Raw genomic sequence first — 20111 nt, 5'->3', positions numbered from 1 at the left:
CAAATTTGAAATAATCTGTTATACGACAACTGTTATACGGCAACTGTATAAATACAACCTGATTTAGATTAGGAATACTGAGAGAATGACCAAAATATAGAGAAAATATCAGTGAAATTTGTAAGGTAATCAAGTATAGTATTTCAAGTTCTCTCTACAATCTATCTAAAACTTACAAACAGTTTGATATAAATAGTTTTAGTATATTATTGCGGTCTAGCCGTCTAAGTAAAGCGCAAGAAAGATATAAACAAACAGTTTGATGAAATGGAAATTAATAGCAAGCACTCACAAAACTTCGAGTTTCTGAAGAAGTCCAATTGATTCTGGAATAACCCCAGAAAGGTTATTGCTGTCAAGCAGTCTGAATGCAAACAACAAGTTAGTATGCAGAGAGCCTATTACAAGGAAGCTTCAGGTGGCAATAGTGCTGATATATCTTACATATGTTTAACATTCATGCTAGAGCTGAAAAGGCTTAGTGGAATTGGACCTGAGAGATGATTCTTGTTCAAGTGTCTGATAAGAACATATTTCATCATCGTTAATTCTTCACCGCGTAAGTTTTTTATTTGATCATGCATGGAAAACTGAGGTGATTGTTTGCCAGGTCTAGCCTACCCAGGGATGCAAGTATTCTACCAATAAAATGGTTTGCATTTAATGATCTGTGACACAGGTTTGAATCATTAGACTCCTGTTCCTCAGCTAGCAAAAATAGTAAGACAGTGGAAATTACATCCTAATTAACAAGGTCTGGAGCTGGGATAGATTGCCTAGTTCAACAGGAATAGTACCATTGAACTTGCAACCAATCAGTATCCTGAGAAGCAGTAAAAAATGTTGATCAAGCCATAGTTTGATTTTTTTTTTTTACAAGAAAAAGTGTTATAGTAAATATGGGTAAAAATAGATAACAAAAGTAACATCATGAGTTGATGATAAAGCAACTTACCATCCTCGCCAGCAGTGGCATTGCCTAGATCACCAGCATGTCAGTTTTCATCTTCAGGAGCACCATGTTCCTTTCCAGCAGGATTAAAATGAGGCCCTGCAGTATACAAGAGCATGAGTACATAATCAGTAATTTAATCCTTTCAATCAGAAACTTGCAACTCAGTAGATCGCCATGAAGGAAAAGGTAAATAATTTTACCAGTTGGCATGCATCCATTGGTGGTGTCTCCAAGAGCATGCACATGGAAGCCATGAAGCCCAGGCTTGAGGCCAGTGATGGATCCGGTGACGGTGGTTGGACCTATCACAAAGATTTACATCCCAAAATCAGATCGGATCACAAATTCACAGAAAAATCAAAATGGTTGAAGTTGAAACCCTAGATCTGAAAGGAAGTTAGCATTCCACAAGTAGTATTTCAAGAGATTTCTCACCATATCCTTCCTGGACGAAGTAAATTGTGCCCTTAACACCCTCACTATTACCCAAGACAGCAACAACCTTCACCATTTCCTTAGGTGTTCTACACAGCAGAAATCAAACACACGGTTAAAGACATCATTAAATGTCTCTAAATAAGTAGCATCGCCACTAGATGAGAAATAATCGATATCGTCTTCTAGATACAAAAAGAAAAGCAACTCAACAATCGCCAGACTAAACGCTAAACAAATACCATCAAACTCGAGACGAAATCAGCTCTCGCTCCATCATAGACAGAGAACCCATCAAATCTCAGTAGAAAACTCCACTTTTTCTTCACCAAATCAAATCAAAGCAGCCGCATAAGTTAAAATCGAGAAAAAAAAGAGATAAAACCTAAGGATCGAAAACAAAACAATAATACGATGGAAGATAAATTTCAGATCAGAAAGTATACCTTTGATAAATGGATTAAAGGAAAAAAGAAATGAGATTTACCAGATGATCGAGCACCAAAACAACAACGGGGCAGAAATAAGAGATTCAGATTAAAGAAAACAAAAGCAAATATAAAGATAGAATTATGGAAGAAGAAAGGTGGTGAGGTTGGAAGGAAGAATAAAATAGAAACACTGAAAAAGAGAAAGAGGTAGAAGAAGAGGTCAAAAGTGTGACCTTATTGAACCAAATCCCATGGGCGGACTGGATTGCGTGGTGGAGGTCGAAAAATGGAGAGGTGGAGGCAAGCTCCTTGGTGAAACGCTTGCTATCGCAGCACTGTAGCACATCCTCCTCCTTCCACGAAAAAGATGCCATCTTTCGTAGATCTAGGAAGGGGAAGAGGGAGATGAGACGAGGAGGAAAGTGGTGGTGGCGTCGTGACGGTATACGGTGGACGGCGCGATATAGGTTTAGGTTTGGAGGGAAGAGTGAAGTGTTGTAAATTTTGGCTAAGTATTGGTGGAAAAATTATATTATTTTATTTTGGTTCATAGACATCGGGTTTTAAAACCCCGCTATTAAAATCAGTGTCTATTAACGAAAAAAGGGCGCTTATAGACATCGGCTAAAAAACCGATGTTTATGAGCAAAAATTTGTGCTCATAGACACCGGTTTTTGGAAAAACCGGTGTAAAATACTCAAAGACATCGGTTTTTGCTTAAAACTGTTGTTGTTCCACCGATGTCTATGAGGGTTTTTGTTGTAGTGGGAACTGCCTTCATGTCCTCTATCTCCTTTGATGTCTTCGGAGACGTCTCTTTAAATAAAGCTACTTCATGCCTAAAAGGTAGAAAACCTTTCTTGGAGTCTTGCATGCTAAAACGAGCAAGGATTGTATCTATATATGAAGCTTGGGACAAGCACAACATCCTTTTCTTGCGATCCCTTATCACTTTGACCCCAAGAATATGTGCACATTCTCCTAAGTCCTTTATATCGAATTGTTTGGACAACCATACCCTTACTTCTGACAACACTTTGATATTGTTTCCAACTAACAAAATGTCATCTACGTATAATACAAGAAATACCACCACGTTTCCATTACACTTCTTGTATACACAAGACTCATCCGGACACTGAATAAATCCATATGACTGGATTACTTCATTAAACCAAATGTTCCAAGATCTTGAAGCTTGCTTCAGTCCATAAATGAATCGATTGAGCTTGCACACTAGATGCTATTTGCCTTTTTCAATGAACCCCTCTGGTTGCTTCATATGGATGTTTTTTTTCAAGACTTCCGTTAAGGAAAGTTGTCTTGACATCCATTTGCCAAATCTCATAATCTATATGAGCAGCAATAGATAAGAGTATTCGGATATACTTAAGGATAGCTACTGGCGAAAAGGTTTCCTCATAATCGATTCTCTCTTTCTGAGTATACCCCTTCGCAACAAGCCTTGCTTTAAAGGTTTCCACCTTCCCGTCTGTCCCTCTTTTCCTTTTATAGATCCATTTACATCCAATAGCTTTTACACTATTTGATGGTTCTACAAGCTCCCAGACATTATTAGAATACATAGATTCTATTTCAGAATTCATCTCTTTTTGCCAAGATACTGCATCTTTATCTTAGAGTGCTTCGTCATATGTCCGGGGATCAGGTTCATGTTTACTCGGGATCAAGTCCGAAGACTCTCCCAAAAACATGAATCTCTCAGGTTGCCTCACAACCCTCCCACTATGACAAGACACTGTCTGTGGTTGTGTATCATTTGTGATACGTGTTGCGGCTTCTTGTGATATTTCATCTTGTACTATTGGTACTAAAGTAAGCGTGTCCTCTCTAATTTCTTATAGAACAATTTTACTTTTGGGCTTATGGTTCATTATATAGTCTTCTTCTAAAAACTGGGCAGTGGTGCTAACAATGACCTTATGATCTTTAGGACTATAAAATAAACCACCTTTTGTTCCTCTAGGATAACCCACAAACATGCGAACTTCTGTACGAGATTCCAACTTATCAGCATCTGCTTTCAGCACATGTGCTGGACTACCCCAAATCCGAATATGTCTCAGACTGGGCTTTCACCCATTCCATAATTCTATGGGAGTAGAGGGTACTGATTTAGAAGTTACCAAGTTCAGAATGTGCACTGTCATTTCCAGAGCATATCCCCAAAATGAATTTGGTAATTATAAATAACTCATCATCGATCTAACCATTTCCATAAGAGTCATATTCCTTCATTCTGCGACACCATTTTGTTGGGGTGTACCAGGTGCGGACAATTGGGATTGTATCCCGGCCTTTGATAAGTAATTCCTAAACTCTCCTAAGAGTTATTCGCCACCACGATCAGACTGTAGTGTCTTGATACTTTTACCATGACGTTTCTCCATATCAGCCTTGTACTCTTTGAACTTATCAAAGTACTCAGACTTGCGGCGCATCAAGTAAATATATCCGTATCTCGAATAGTCATCTATAAAAGTGACAAAATATTCGAAACCACATCTTGCCTGGATAGATATAGGACCACACAAATCAGAATGAACCAATTCTAACACATCTTTGGCTCTATACCCCTTGGCCTTAAAAGGTCTCTTGGTCATTTTACCTTCCAAGCAAGATTCACAGGTTGGAAAGTTTTCCACTACTAATGAACCCAAGAGTCCATCAGCTATAAGCCTTTGAATCCTACTTAAGTTAATATGGCCAAGCCTTAGATGCCAAAGATATATTTGGTTCATTTCCGAAGGTTCCTTTCTCTTATTAGAATTAGAAGATGTGTTATTAATTTCCATTTATTGCTTTATGGGAGAAATTAGATTTAAAGTATATAAATTGCCAACCAATGCACCAGAACAGATAATAACCCTATTTCTCTTGATAACCACATTGTTATTAAAAGAAACATAATATCTATCCAAATACAGTTTAGAAACTGAAATTAAATTCTTTCTGAAACTGAGTACATAAAGACAATTTCTTAAAATTAAATTTCTATTCCTATCAAATGATAAGTAGGTGTCTCCCACTGCAACAGCCTCCACCATAGTAGCATTGCCCATGTATACGGTTATCTCTCCTTTAAATAGTCATCAGGTTTCCTGGAACCCCTGCAAAGAATTGTAGACATGATCAGTGGCTCTTGTATCTACACACCAGGTACTGGTAGATAACACCGCTAAACATGTTTCAACTACAAGAGAATAAGATATACCTTTATTGTTCTCTCTCCTACGAGGACAGTCTGCCTTCCAATGTCCAGACTGCTTGCAGATGAAGCACTTGCCCTTTGGCTTCTTCATACCAACTTTTGGTCCTGTTCCTTGAGGTCTATTCACCTTCTTTCCTGAGCCAGCCTGTTTCTTCTTCTTCTTGCCTTTCGACTTAGAAGTAGAACCATTTTCAGCAAAGTGAATTTGAGAATTTTGACGAAATAGCCCTTCTGCTGCTTGAAGTTCTGTCAGCAGTTTCGCTAATGAATACATCCTTTTATTCATATTATAGTTCAGGCAAAAATGGTCAAAACTTCTGGGTAGCGTTTGGAGAATAATATCGATATGGGTTTCCCCATTGATTTCTCTTCCAAGGATTTGTATTTCATTTAAATAAGTCATCATCTTTAGGATATGATCTCTTACGGGTGTCCCTTCTGACATGGTGGTTGTCATTAATTTTCTCATAGCTTCTTGCCTAGCACCCCGATCCTAGTGTCTAAAGAGATCCTTGAGATTGTTCATTATATCATAAGCAGTTGGTAAATCCTGATGCTGATGTTACATCACATTTGATATTGAAGCCAAAATGTTACATCGTGTCATCTCATCTGCTTTTACCCATTTTTTATGATGCTCAATCTCCTCTTCATTAGAATCACTATTAGGCACATTAGGGCAAACCTCTGACAGTACAAACTTATAGCCTTCTACAGTTAGGACAATGTCCAGGTTTCTTTTCCAGTCTATATAGTTGGGACTAGTAAGTTTGTTCTCTTTCAGTATAATAGCCAACGGGTTGAAAGACATCCTAAGAATCATAAAATAAACTTTGGTCAAGACTCTAAATTTAGAATAAAATTGATTCCTCAAATAATATTATTTAAATTTACCAACACATCAAATCACCGTGAATTTTGTATGCCACGATAGTGTGGACGTATACAAAATCAAACATTTGTAAGAGGAGGTTTTACCCATTAATTTTATTCTTGTCAACCTAACTTTATGACAAATAAAATTAATAGTTGGTTTTCCTTCGGTCACACAAATAATAGCAGTGACTCCGATGGGGAGGATACTATTAAATGTGCCTAAGTGTATACCATTACTTGATACTTAGTCCATTAAATAGGATTGTGCCCCTTCCGATGGGGAAGATCGCACGCTCCTAATTAATTTCCTATAATTATCCAAAATGGAAGTTTGATCTAGTGATCCGCAAACAAACTCATCCGATATGGAGGAAGGCACTCAGAGCCAACGCACAAGTTTGTTTGCATCACTTACAACTCAGTAATGGAGACCGTGGAATTTATTTTAAAAATTCCTCTCCCACTTAGTTATTTAAGGTGAGGAATTTTAACCTAGCAAGCACACATCACATACATCACAGTAAATAAAAGCAATAGATATAGAAATTAATTTTCCAACTATTATGGGCTTTTCCATCACTGTCCTTCACGTGCTGCCAGCCCTAGGGTTCATACCGTCGGGTCCATCGAGCTTCCTTTTCCGCTGCGCCTTTGGTCCTCCAATAGTACCACGTCTCGTAAGGATACGATCCGCGACAGAAAAAATAAAACTTTACATATATGAATCCTATATTCCACAAGGGAATGTACATCAAGTCTAGATCAAACATAAATGTAAAATCCTAGGGCTAATACAGCTCCTGCTGTATTAGTTAAATACAATCATGCACACACAATAAAATGCCTTTGACATGTCCAAGGGTCCAATCACACACAATAACCATAAGCTATAATAGTTGGAGCCTGCAACCACAGAGTTAGCATTTCCTACTATTATCCTGCCTAAATTATGTATGACATGTGCATAATTAAACTGAAAACCAAACACACAGAGGCAAACCCTAGATCTGATACCAATTGTTGGTTGCTATTGGGAATATCGTACCGGTTCCCCTGTATAAAAATTTTATACATGTCCTGAACCATTCCTAACAATCTATTGTGTTCTTTAGAAATTAAATTAGGAATCACAAACAGATCTTAACATTATTGATTCCAAATTTAACTTATTTATTCTTAGAGATTTAGACTTGGATCGCAAATGATACTTAACATTATTGATCCAAATCCACCCATGTTACAAATTCAATTAAATATTAATTTCAGAGATTGACTTCCAGGTTAAACATGGCGAGGCACTAGGCCTTCTTGGATATGGGAGCAACCACCACTTCCTAAACAAAGCCTTTCAACAAAATTTAATATTTAATTTCCTTACAGTAACCCTAGGTTTAACCAAAAATAACAATCAAATCACAAGATCGAAAAAGAAAAGAAACACAAATTCAAAACCTAGAATCACTAGCCTCTTGTGTTTGGTATTTCCAAATTTTTACAAAGAAAAACTAGTATGATGCGGAATAGAATTACTAGTTATACCTTTCTTTGTAAGCAACAACCTCTTGATCTTCTATCGTATTCCTCTACTTATCTCGGACGTTGTGTGGGCAACGATCTACCAAGATGAGAACCACCAAGATTCCTTCCTTCTTGCAAGTTGCGGCCACCAACCTTCAAGCTCCATGGAATGCAAGAGCAAAGCCTCCTTTCTCTCCTTCTTCTCCTAGCAAGAAATCGGCCACGACAAGAACTCCAAAAAGGGAAGCACCGGCCACTAAAGAAGAAGAGAAGAGGAGAAGAGAATAGGGTTAGCCACACCAAGGAAGAGGAGAGGGAATACTAGATGATATGTTGTGTGAGGTGAGGCACCTCTACCCCCTCTTTTATATTCCTTGGTCTTGGCATATAAGGAAATTTAATTATAATTAATATTCCCTTATTTTCCTTGCCATTAGTTAATAAGGAAAATTTAATTAAAAATTCCTTTTAACCCTTATCATGGTCAGCCACCTCATGTGGTCCAAATAAGGCATGTTTTAAACACAAAATTAAAACTTCCTTATTTGTTTCCGGAAATTTTTAAAATAAAAATTTCTCTAATAATTTTTCCCTTCATGGTTGGTTATAAAAGGAAATTTTATAAATTAAAATCTCTCTATTAAAACATGTGGATGATTTCCAAAAAGGAAAATTTTCTTTAAAATTAAAATCTTTCTTTTTAACTACAAATAAGGAAAGATATCTAATCTTTCTCCTAATCTTTTGTAGGAAGCTATAAAAGGAAATATTTAAATTTTAAACTCTCTTTTAAAATCATGGCTTCCACATATGGAAAGATTTTAAATAAAATCCCTTTTATTCTTTACATGGCCGGCCACACCAAGCTTGGGCTCCAAGCTAGGGTCGGCCACCTTTACTTGGCTCAACCTATGGCTTGGCCTGCCCAAGCTTGGACTCCAAGCTTGCTTGGCCGACCACCTAAGGTTGGGTAGGAAGGTGGGTATAGGTGAGTATCACACTTTATAAATAAGAGGCTACGATAGAGACCGAGAGGTGGAATTGGTTTTGGTCTCCCGATGAAATTAAGCTTCCCATGTTCGCCCCGAACACCCAACTTTATTTCATCAATAATAATTCATTCCACTAAAGAATTATTATTGAACTACCGCACCAATCCCAAATTACATTTTGGGCTCCTTTTTATCATGAGTGTGTTAATCTCCCTGTGTTTAAGACGTCGAATGCCCACTAATTAAATGAGTTACTGACAACTCACTTTAATTAATTTCTTAATTCCAAGAGTAGTACCACTGAACCTTATCGTCATGCTGGACTAAGTCCACCTGCAGGGTTTACATGACAATCCTTATGAGATCCCCTTGGGGACATTATCAACCTAGATTATTAGGACACAGTTTCCTTCTATAATCAACAACACACACTATAAATAATCTCATTTCTCAACTTATCGGACCTCTTGATTTATCGAGCTAAATCTCACCCTTTGATAAGTCAAAGAAATAAATACTAAGTACACGTGCTTGTTATTATATCGGGATTAAGAGCACACACTTCCATAATAACAAAGGTCTTGTTCTTTTATTAAGTCAGTATAAAAAGAACTTACCTTAAATGGTCCTGCTCAATACACTCAGAGTGTACTAGTGTAATTTATCAGTCAAGATAAACTAATACCTAATTACACTACGACTATTCCAATGGTTTGTTCCTTTCCATCTCAGTCGTGAGCTACTGTTTATAATTTATAAGGAATTGATAATATTATCTTCTGTGTGTGACACCACACACCATGTTATCTACAATATAAATTAATTGAACAACTATACTTAGCATAAATGTAGACAATTTGACCAATGTGATTCTTTATTTCAAAATAAATGTTTACAAAAAGCTAGGCTTTTAGTATACACTCTAACAAAAATGACTATATTTTTAAAGCTTAATTAATTACCCTAATCGATTAATTCTTCCTTATCGATAGGAAGCTTTCTTTTCATGTGAGAATTAGCTGTAAGTGATTAAGCTTCACTTCTTAATCCCTTACCATAGCTATTGTTTCCTACAGAATCAACCTTAATCGATTAACCTAATTGATTAAGGCTTGCTGAATCGATTACCCTAATTGATTCAACTTCATTCTATTTATTGTGATAATGAGCTTAAGTGATTAGGGTAATCACTTAAGCTATGGTAATTAATTAGCCTAATTGATTACCAAACCCTAATTTCCAAACCTAAGTCTAGGGCTCCTTTTGTCACGCCCCAGAGGAGTCCCCGTCCGAAGAAATTTCGGCAGCATCTCCCCTGTACGGCGGACAATCTGAAACTTTCTACATATCTCCATACCTCAACCACATGCGGCTGGAATAATAACAATAAATATAACACAACCACACAAACATCCACGCAGTTATATATAATCAAACAAAGCAGTAATACTCTGACTCAAAAACCACCCTACTCAACTACACTCGTAAAACTCAAATCCGACGAAACTCACCTCTTATGCCGACCCGGCAGGCATGTAGTAGAATAAGACCAAATAAAATCCATCGACATCACAATAATAAATACAACGTCCAAGTATCAAACAAATCAAGTCTAAACATAAACAAACGAGAAGAAAACTCAAAAGTCAATCAATCCTCGAGGTCTGCAGGGGATCTAGCACTACGTGCAGTGGGGACTAACGACTGGAACTCCATCCTGACAGCATCAACCTGAAAATAACAACAATGGAGGCGGGGTGAGTCCAACACTCAGCAGGTACAATTGATATACAAAGTAAAGAAATAACACCTAGCACTAATCATGCGTACAGTCTCCTGATAAAGATAAAGGTAAATGCAAACCGAAGAAGGCGAGAGAATCATGCTAACGGGACCCGGCATAAGGACAAACAAGAAGGTATAGAAGACACATGCATGTCAAAGATAGGTATCCAAACAATATGCGACATATAAATAGCAAACACAATCACAACAATAAATGCATCATGCATATGATGCCAATGTCATGGTCACCCCGGACGCCAGCAACTCACAACAAAAGTGGGACCAAGTGGGTAGGGATGTGACAACCGTGCACTCTGCAACACTACTCCCGATGAGTGATCGAGTGGACGGGATCTTGTCGGAGTACATACGTACTCTACCCCAAATCATAAATGGGGGCGCAATGCTCTCATCTCCGAGTACTGTACGGGAGGAATCTCTAACGTGCTACAGCTGCGTCACACTACCCACAGGCGGATCAACGAACCTGGAAGAGTCAAGCGGCGTGCTACCACGTGTCACGCTACCCATGAGCGTCACAACGGAGCGATGAAAACTGGCAAAGTGCTCAACAATAATGGAGCAATCTATCGCACAGCATGCGATCATGCAAATGGTGCATGTCACTAAGCAAGGTAATATGCTAAAACAACCTCTGGGCATATAACAATGGGCACCATAGTGAATAGATCAAAACAAAATATACTGATCAATAAGGTATCCAACCTAGGTCCTGAACATGTGAAACATGGTTATATCACTACCCATGAGCATGATAGATCGGGTACAAGATCAATATGAGATGCAAACAAACAATCAATCAAACAGGTAACATGTATTGGGCAGTGATTAACCGAAACAAATAAGAAACACAATTAATGCAACATGTTAATTTCATTACTAAGCATATCAAAGACAATAAGTCAAAAGTACCCGCCTCCGAAAATAGAAAGGTCCAATCCGACTCCGAGATACTCGTCTCGCGTCAAAGTCCTGTGTCACCAATACAATTATATTTTATTTAGCTAACTTCATAAGAACAGCTAAATAAAATCCCTAAGACTAATTTAGGGTACAACCCTAGTCATATAACCTCAACCTACCTTAATTAAATCCAACGGTTAATTAGGGTTAGTTATCTAATCCCTAATCAACCCATTAGATTAATAATTCAAACCTAAATCATTTATACGCGCAACAATGCATTTACCTCAATCCAAACTCACCCAAATTTGTACACTTCGTCGTTAATTTGTCGATAGAACACCTGCTACCGGAACCGTGGTCGTAGCTAGAGTGAGCCACTGACCCTAAAGCCAAAGCTCGGTAAAATCCAGGGCAGCAACTCACGCCAAAGTGAGGCTCGGCTAGGGCAGAAGAAAGGGTCGGTTCGGCACTGGGGCAAAGTGTGTAGCAGCAGTGGCAAAGGAGTGGCATCGGGCTCGCTAGGGCACAGCGACGGCACTGGGCTCGGGTGCCGGCACAGAGAGTCGACCGGTGCTAGGGCTCGGATGCCGAAAGGAGAAGAGGAAGAGAGGTGCGGCATCAGCACCTAGGGCACTCCTCGAAGGAGTAGCCAGCGACACTGCTGCTCGGCGCAAGACGGCAGCGTCGGGATCACTCCGTGAGGGCGACTGTCGGCAGAGGAGAGGAAACTTCTGTGGGTGTCGGCACCGTCAACAAGGACACTAGGGCACAGCCGACGGCTTGTCCAGCAGTGGCTCGCGCTCGCCGGCGCTTGGCAGGCTCCGGGGAGGAAGAAGAAAGGTAGCGTCGGCACGCGAGGGAGAGGAGGAGAACCGCCGTGGGCGGTTAAGGCAGAAGGCTTGCAGGCGCGAGGGGGGAGAAGGTCTCGGGGAAGAGGGAAAACGGTGAGGGAAAAATAAAGTAAAGAAATAAAGAAAATAAAAGAAAAAGGAAATGTAAATATAAACATTTCCTCACTTAAATGGGATAGCCTAAACAGGCTTTTCCGGACCCGTTTTTATCCCCGTTAACTTGTCCATACGAGCTCCGAAAAATTCCCGAAAAATTTCCAAAAATTCTGAAAAATTCCTTTAGTCATATTCTCCTATTTTCCGGTATTTTACACCTTTATCCAACATCCGATCAACTATGACCTATTAGGACTCCTCCTTGCCTAGTATCCAGTCAACCTTGACTTACTAGGACTTCTTCACCAAGTTTTCAGTGAGAGTAAGTCTAGGGTTTTCATAATGAATCTATGAGAGTTAGGAGCAGACCCTTGGATTAGTAACATCAAGGAGGTGGATACTAAGTAAAATGAAGGTGTTAGTATTGCTTCAAGTTTTTTCCTGCAAATCAAGTTTAAAGAAGCAATCGAATCTATTCACTCCCTCCTCTAGCTCTCTACATGTCCTAATAAGTGGTATCAGATGGGGCCACTCTTCTTTGGACTAATTACTTGAAAGAGCAATGAGCTAGAGGAAGAGGAAGAAGTTGAGATTTCAAGCCCTAATTTCAACAAGTAAAGTTGCTCAACTTCAAAGATGGTGTTTCAAGATGGATTCAGATAAAAACTCGAGCACCTCCAGCATTCGGATTGGGAAGCTTCAGTCTTTGGAACTCAAGGGTCGAGAATTTCCTTATAATGGATATAGAGCAATGTTTTGCTCTAATGGAGGGATTTTAAGCTCCCATGGATAACAAAGAGAAGCTCCTCAAGAAGAAGAAATGGATCGAGGAGAAAATCATAAATGTAAATGAGAAGGTAACCAAATTGTTGGTTAATTTGATGCCTAACAATCTCTTGTGAAAAATTAGAGAATATTAAGATACCAATGAGCTATGGAGCAAGTTGGCAAGGATTCATGAAGATCCATCCTCAACGCAAAGTAATAAAAAAGGAAAAGAGGGAAACTCTTTGTTTTAAATGCATGAGGATTCAGAAATTGAGAAATGCTCAACATCCGAGGATGAAGTTGAAGAGGCATCCACCTCAAGGATTGAGAGGGAACGAAGTTCATTGACACCGAAACAAGAACAAGCTTGACATCTAGATCAAATGAAGAATCATATGTCACCCCTACAAGCAAAGAAGTTATAACAATTTTAATTTATAAAAATAAAAATCATATCATATGTTTTAAGTGTAGGGAGAATGGATAGTAAGTGTCCAAGATTGGTCAAGAAGAAGACTAATGTGGCACCTAAGGCAAAGGAAAAAATCAAAAGAGGTCAGCCCCGTGATACAAAATGGTGAGGAGCATATTGTGTACTTCTCGTACAATCAAAAAAGACATTATCGGAATCAATGTCTAAGAGGGAAAAATCTGACCAAGAACAAAGGAGGAAGCTCAAGTCAAGGGGGAGCTTCAAAGAATAAACCTAAGGTACCATTAGTTAATGGTACTTGATCCGGTGGTGACTCAGGAGGGCCCACCTCCAAGGAAGTTCAGCGCTTTGGTGGTCGCCGAAGTCAAGGGGTGGTCAACTAAGAGACTAGTCGATTGGAAGGCCCTTCATCCCCGGTCGGCCGGAAGAGTTCAGAGAGGGTTGGCCGAGCCTACAACGCACCGAGGCAAGGGGCACTCAAGCCGATCGGCCTAGACATGGGCGCATGAGTTCAAAGAGGCGGTCGGTCGGACCGATCAAGGGGAGTCTAGTCGGACTAACAGCCGATAAATGAAACGGGGGATACGTGCCAACATCCTTTTGGGAGTTAGTACCGTCGATTAATGGTGCATATGGACAGAACATCCTTTTGGGAGTTAGTGTCGCCGACTGACGGCGCGGATGGACAGAAGATCGTACGGAAGAAGATCCCGCCGCCTAGGCAGAGATACGTTTGCCCCATTATGGTAAGGTGTCAGGGATCCTTTATCGATATTAGCTTTTGGGGAAAGTTTGGGGATGCACATCCACCCAAGAAGCGCGTAGTCTACTCGGCGAGGCTCTATATAAGGAGGGGAGCAGCCATCCGCGGAGGTACGCACACACGTCTTCTGAAACCACCGTTCATTGCTTCATTTTTGCTTTCTTTGTTTCCCTTACTTGCCGATGTGTGACTTGAGCGTCGGAGGGCCGTCGCCGGGAGCCCCCTCCCGGCTTGGCACTAATGACTTGTGGTTGCAGGAGCGAAGGAGCTGCAGCGAAGACGAAGAGCCACCTCAGCGTTGCTTCCTTGTTGCCATCTACTCAGCTTCAGGGCAGGATCAAATTGGCGCCGTCTGTGGGAACCTCAACTTGAACCCAGAAGCAGAAGATGGAGGACGTCGGAAGATTAGCGACCGTAACGCTGACGACAGAAGAATTGGAGAAGCTAATCCAGGCCGGGGTGGCAAGGGTAATGGAGCAGCAGCAGGGAATGTTGGTCGATCGACCGATACAGGAGCCAGCCGTCTCAGGATCCAGCCAACCAGGGGATCATGTTCGCGGGATGGAACCCACAGCCGACCAGGACATCCGTAAAAAATCGGATACGTACGGACCATCACCCAACGCTGCCATCCCCTTTCACCGAGCATTGTTCCGAACACCCTCGGAGGAAGGAGGTTGAGCTCGCCGAGACCGATGCTCCTCGTCAGATGAGGCGCCCGAGAGGGATGCCAGAAAGGGGAAAGCGCCACGAGATGAGGACTCGCCTGAAAGGATCAATGATCAATTCTCAAGAGGAATTATGGAGGATCCCCTACCCCGACATTACACTCCATTGACGATCGGAGAGTATAATGGAAGCACCGATCCTGATGATCATTTGGCCAAGTTCGACAATGCGGCTACACTACACCAATACACCGATGGGGTTAAGTGCAGGGTCTTCTTGACAACCCTATCGGGGCCGGCGCAGCGATGGTTCACACGGCTGCCGAGCGGGTCCATTCGTAGCTTCAAGGATTTCTGGGCGGCCTTCCTGCATCATTTTGCGAGCAGCCACCGACATCTGAAGACAAGTGTCAACTTGTTCTCGCTGTAGCAAGGTCCAAGAGAAACCCTTAGGACCTATATCCAGCGCTTTAACTAAGTAGCGATGGATATACCAGCAGTCTCTTCGGACGTACTAGTAAACACTTTCACCTAGGGACTCGTAGAAGGCTAGTTCTTCCGGTCACTCATCTGTAGGCCACCACGTGATTTCGCCCATCTACAGAAGAAAGCCATGGAGTATATTAACGTGGAGGAAGCACAGGCGGCACGCAGAAAAGAAGCGCCAGCCAAGCCCCACGCGCCATCCGAACGAAGAGTACCCAGCAGCCATTAGCCCCCGCGAGGGCCTCGGGCCACAGGGGCACCACAGTACCCCGAGCCAAGGACGCATGCAGTGCATTTAGAGGCCAATCAGCAGAAGAAAGGAAAGAAATGGATGCCGATGTTCTGTAAGTTCCACCGGTCAGGAACACACAACACATGGGAATGTCGTGGCAACCCCAGTGTTCACCGACCCAAGCCAAGGGAATACCAACACCGGTCACTCACCCCGGATCGGCATCCCGAACGCAAAACTGAACAGCGGACTGATGGTCAGAGGACGGGCGAACGGAAGGAACATCATTCGCGGGGTCGGAGCCCCACTCGAGTTTCCGACGAGCGGAATATACATTCTACACGAGAGGAAGAAAACAGAAGAAACACCTCCCGCAGAGAAATTGGAATGATCTCAGGCAGCCCGATTGGAGGAGATTCCAACCAAGATCGAAAGAGCCATGCTCGGCAGTTATCTATTCACATGGTGGGGTGCAGCAAGGAAAAGGCGGAAGGGCCAGAGATCAGTTTCGACCCCAAGGACTTGGATGGAGTGGAGGTCCCTCATGATGATGCGTTGATCATCAAGGTGGTGATCGCCAACTACACCGTCCGTCGGACTTTTGTCGACACGGGAAGTTCGGTAAATATTATTTTTAAGCTAGCATTTGATTTATTACAAATTGATCAAGCTAAGCTCCTGCCCATGGCAACTCCACTATACGGCTTCACCGGCAACGAAGTCTTGCCGATCGGGCAAGTAAGGCTAGCCATCTCGCTCGGAGAAGAGCCACTGGTTAGGACGCGCACCATGAATTTCATTGTGGTGGATGCGCCTTCGGCGTACAACGTAATATTGAGTCAGCAGACCCTCAATGAGTTTCAGGCCGTAATGTCTACCTATTGCCAAAAGATCAAATTTCCTGTGGGGAACCTGGCTGGCGAGGTCTGAGGCGACCAGGTGGCAGCTCGGCGTTGTTACGTTGAAATGGTCAAGTCGGAAGCTAAAGTAGCCAGGAAATGTCCCCGGTTGGAGGTGAACGTCATCAAAGAGAAGCCTCCCACGCTGGTCTATGACAACAAAGAGGAGGTACAAGTACACCCGAGTCGGTTGGAGGCTACTACTTTCGTAGCATCCGATCTGCCGGGCCAGCAAAAGGAGGAGCTGGTCGCCTGCCTTCGAAGGAACCATGACGTATTCGCTTGGTTGACTCACGAGTTGCTCGGAGTCGACCCAAGCGTGGCACAGCATGAACTGCACATCCGGCTAGATGCTCAACCGGTCAAGCAAAGGAAGCGTAATAGCAAGATTTGATCATCCGGGCCGAAGTGGACAAGCTGCTAGAGGCCGGACACATCGAGGAGATTCAATTTCCAACTTGGCTCGCCAACGTGGTATTGGTCTCCAAGCCAGGTAATAAATGGTGAGTGTGCATTGATTTCAGGGATCTGAACAAGGCATGCCCCAAGGACTCCTACCCATTACCACGGATCGACTAGATGGTGGACTCAACAGCCGAGTACGAGCTGATTTGCATGCTCGATGCCTATCAAGGTTATCATCAGGTGCCCCTCGCGCAAAAAGACCAGGAGAAAGTCAGCTTCGTCACGGCCGACGAGACGTTCTATTATAAGGTCATGTCGTTCGGGTTAAAGAACGTCGGCACCACCTATCAGTGGATGATGAACAAAGTGTTCCGGAAATAGATTGGGCGGAATTTGGAGGTATATGTCAATGACATCCTCATTAAGTCTTTCCGATCTATCGACCTATGTGCAGACGTAGAAGAACCTTGCCAGACATTGAGAAATTACGGGATCAAGCTCAACCCGATCAAGTGTCTGTTCGGCACTAAAGGCGGACGTTTTCTAGGCTATATCGTCACCGAACGGGGAATTAAGGCAAACCCCGGCAAAATAAAGGCGCTCCAAGACATGTCACCGCCCCACAATCTAAAAGAGGTGCAGAGGTTGACCGAAAGAATCATGGCTTTGTCAAGGTTCATCTCCAAGTCTTCCGACCGGAGCCTACCGTTCTTCAAGATTCTACGGCAAGTGACCAAGTTCCAATGGGATAACAAGTGTGACCAGGCCTTCGAAGAGCTCAAGCAATATCTCAGCTCTCTGCCCATCTTGGCCAAGCCGATTGTGGGGGAGCCACTTTCGATTTATCTATCATCTACTGAGTATGCGATCGGATCAGCATTAGTCAGGCAAGAGGGGGGAATACAACAACCCGTGTATTTTCTGAGCCACATATTGAAAGATGCCGAGTCTTGCTACACCGGTCTCGAAAAGATCGCTTATGCATTAGTTCTCGCCGCGCGAAGGTTCTGACCTTATTTCCTGGCCCACTCCATAATCGTGTTGACCGACAGTGCCTTGGGTCGAGTACTGCTCAACCCCGAGGCATCCGGTCGGCTAATCAAGTGGACCACTAAACTCAGTGAGTTTGACATCCAATACCAACCCCGGTCGGCCATAAAAGCACAAGCATTGGCGGATTTCATCACGGAATTACAAAACCCGGAGCCGGAATCCTCATGGAAGGTGTACGTGGATGGGTCGTCCGCTCGCCAGGGAAGCAGAATTGGCATCTTACTCATATCTCCGAGAGAAGACCGGATGCAGTTATCCATTCGGCTGGATTACCGAGCCACCAACAATGAAGCTGAGTATGAAGCGCTCATAGCCGGTCTACAAGCTGCTCGGCATGTCGGTGCCACCAAGGTACTCCTACACTCAGACTCACAGTTGGCAGCCCAGCAATTGACCGGAACGTTCGAGATCAATAGCACGCGGCTCAGACTATATGCGGAGGCCTTCAAGAAGCTCAAGGCGAACTTCCAAGAGGTTGTCATACACAAGATTCCTCGATCGAAGAACCAAACAGCAGATGAACTGGGCAAGTTGGCCAGTGCAATGATGCCAATCGTCACCAGTTGCCCAGTCGAGCAAGTCTCCCTAGTGGTGCACGTTGACCGATCGGGAGGGACACCATTTCCGGAGAATTGGAGGACACCCATCATTGAGTTCCTCCAACCGGGGGGGGGGGGGGGGCAACTAGGAAACCATGAAGCCGATCGAACTCTAAGGAAGCGAGTTGCTCGGTTCACATTAGTGGGCGAGCAATTATATTAAAAAGTATTTTCACGCCCTCTGCTCAAGTGTGTGGGTGCTGAGGATGCTGAATACATTCTTCAAGAAGTACATCAAGGTTCCTACAGGGGACATCCAGGTGGACGGTTGCTGGCAAGGAAAGTTATCCTGGCAGGATACTTCTGGCCTACACTCCAGGAAGATGTGAGCCGGGTAGTGGCCACCTGCTTGTCCTGTCAAAGGTAACACAATTCGGCACATCGCCCGGTCGTCGAAATGAAAGCGTCCACTGTCGCATGCCCGTTAGACCAATGGGGAATGGTCATAGTTGACCCTTTTCCTATGGCGACCGGTCAAAGAAAGTTTTTGCTCGTAGCTGTAGATTATTTCTCAAAATGGGTGGAAGTCGAACCGCTAGCAAGGATAACAGAAAGTATGGTCAAGAAGTTCATATGGCAGAACATCATATGCTGATTCGGCATTCCTCGGCGACTCGTGTCGGACGATGGAAGACAGTTCATCGGCCAAGAGCTAAAGGAATGGTGTGAGGGTTACGACATACAACAAGCCTTTACCTCCGTGGCCTACCCCCAGAGCAATGGACAGGCTGAGGTCACTAACCGGGAAATCCTTCGAATATTGCGTGTTCGACTTGACCACCTAGGAGGCAGTTGGGTGGACGAACTACCTAGCATGTTATGGCCGATTCGAACAACCCCCAAAGAGGGAACCAACCTCACTCCTTTCCATCTGGTATATGGCGGGGAAGTTGTCGTCCCCGTGGAGATTGGAGTTGAGTCTGATCGGGTGCTGCACTACGACAACGGAAATGACGAAAGGAGGTGGATGGAACTCGACATGATCAACGAGGCTCGCGATAAGGCAGCTGCCCGGCTTGCGGCATACCGACAAAGAATGCGACAAAATTAGAATCGGCAGGTAATCCCTAGATCTTTTCAGGTGGCGATCTAGTCTGGAAAAGGGTTAAGCCGGTCGGCGACGTCAAAAAGTTCGAAGCTCCATGGGCAGGCCCATTCAAAGTAGTGGAGAAGTTGCAATCAGGTGCCTGCTATTTTGGAAGATGTGGAAGGAAGAAGGCTGGATCGACCATGGAGTGCAAACCACCTCCAACCTTACAGAGCCTGGTAAGAGGTGCGCGAGTGAATTCATGTGCCCTGGCATGTATGTATTCTTGTTGGACGCAGGAAGAAAACAATTGGATTTCTCCAAACCACTTCTTAACGAGCGTTTCATCGGCGGTCGAGCGGCGACCTTAAACCCTAGCGTCATCAGTGGTCGAGCGGCGACCTTAAACCCTAGAGTCATCGACGGTCGAGTGGCGACCTTAAACCCTAGCGTCATCGACGGTTGAGCGTCGACCTTAAACCCTAGCGTCATTGACGGTCGAGCGGCGACCTTAAACCCTAGTGTCATCGACGGTCAAGCGGCGACCTTAAACCCTAGCGTCATCGGCGGTCGAGCGGCGACCTTAAACCCTAGCATCATCGATGGTCGAGCGGCGACCTTAAACCCTAGCGTCATCTGTGGTCGAACGGAGACCTTAAACCCTAGCATTATCGGTGGT

The 20111-nt window shown here is 43.2% G+C and overlaps 1 pseudogene; it reads right to left on the bottom strand.

The window, feature by feature from the left end:
- Positions 1-274: 274 nt before the first annotated feature.
- On the bottom strand, positions 275-1466 carry LOC122028942 (annotated as a pseudogene).
- Positions 1467-20111: the final 18645 nt, after the last annotated feature.

The sequence above is a fragment of the Zingiber officinale genome, chromosome 10B (genome assembly GCF_018446385.1).
Source record: "Zingiber officinale cultivar Zhangliang chromosome 10B, Zo_v1.1, whole genome shotgun sequence".
Lineage (NCBI taxonomy): Eukaryota > Viridiplantae > Streptophyta > Magnoliopsida > Zingiberales > Zingiberaceae > Zingiber > Zingiber officinale.
Note: the sequence above shows the minus strand (reverse complement) of the source record. Positions and strands in the feature narration are given on the sequence as shown.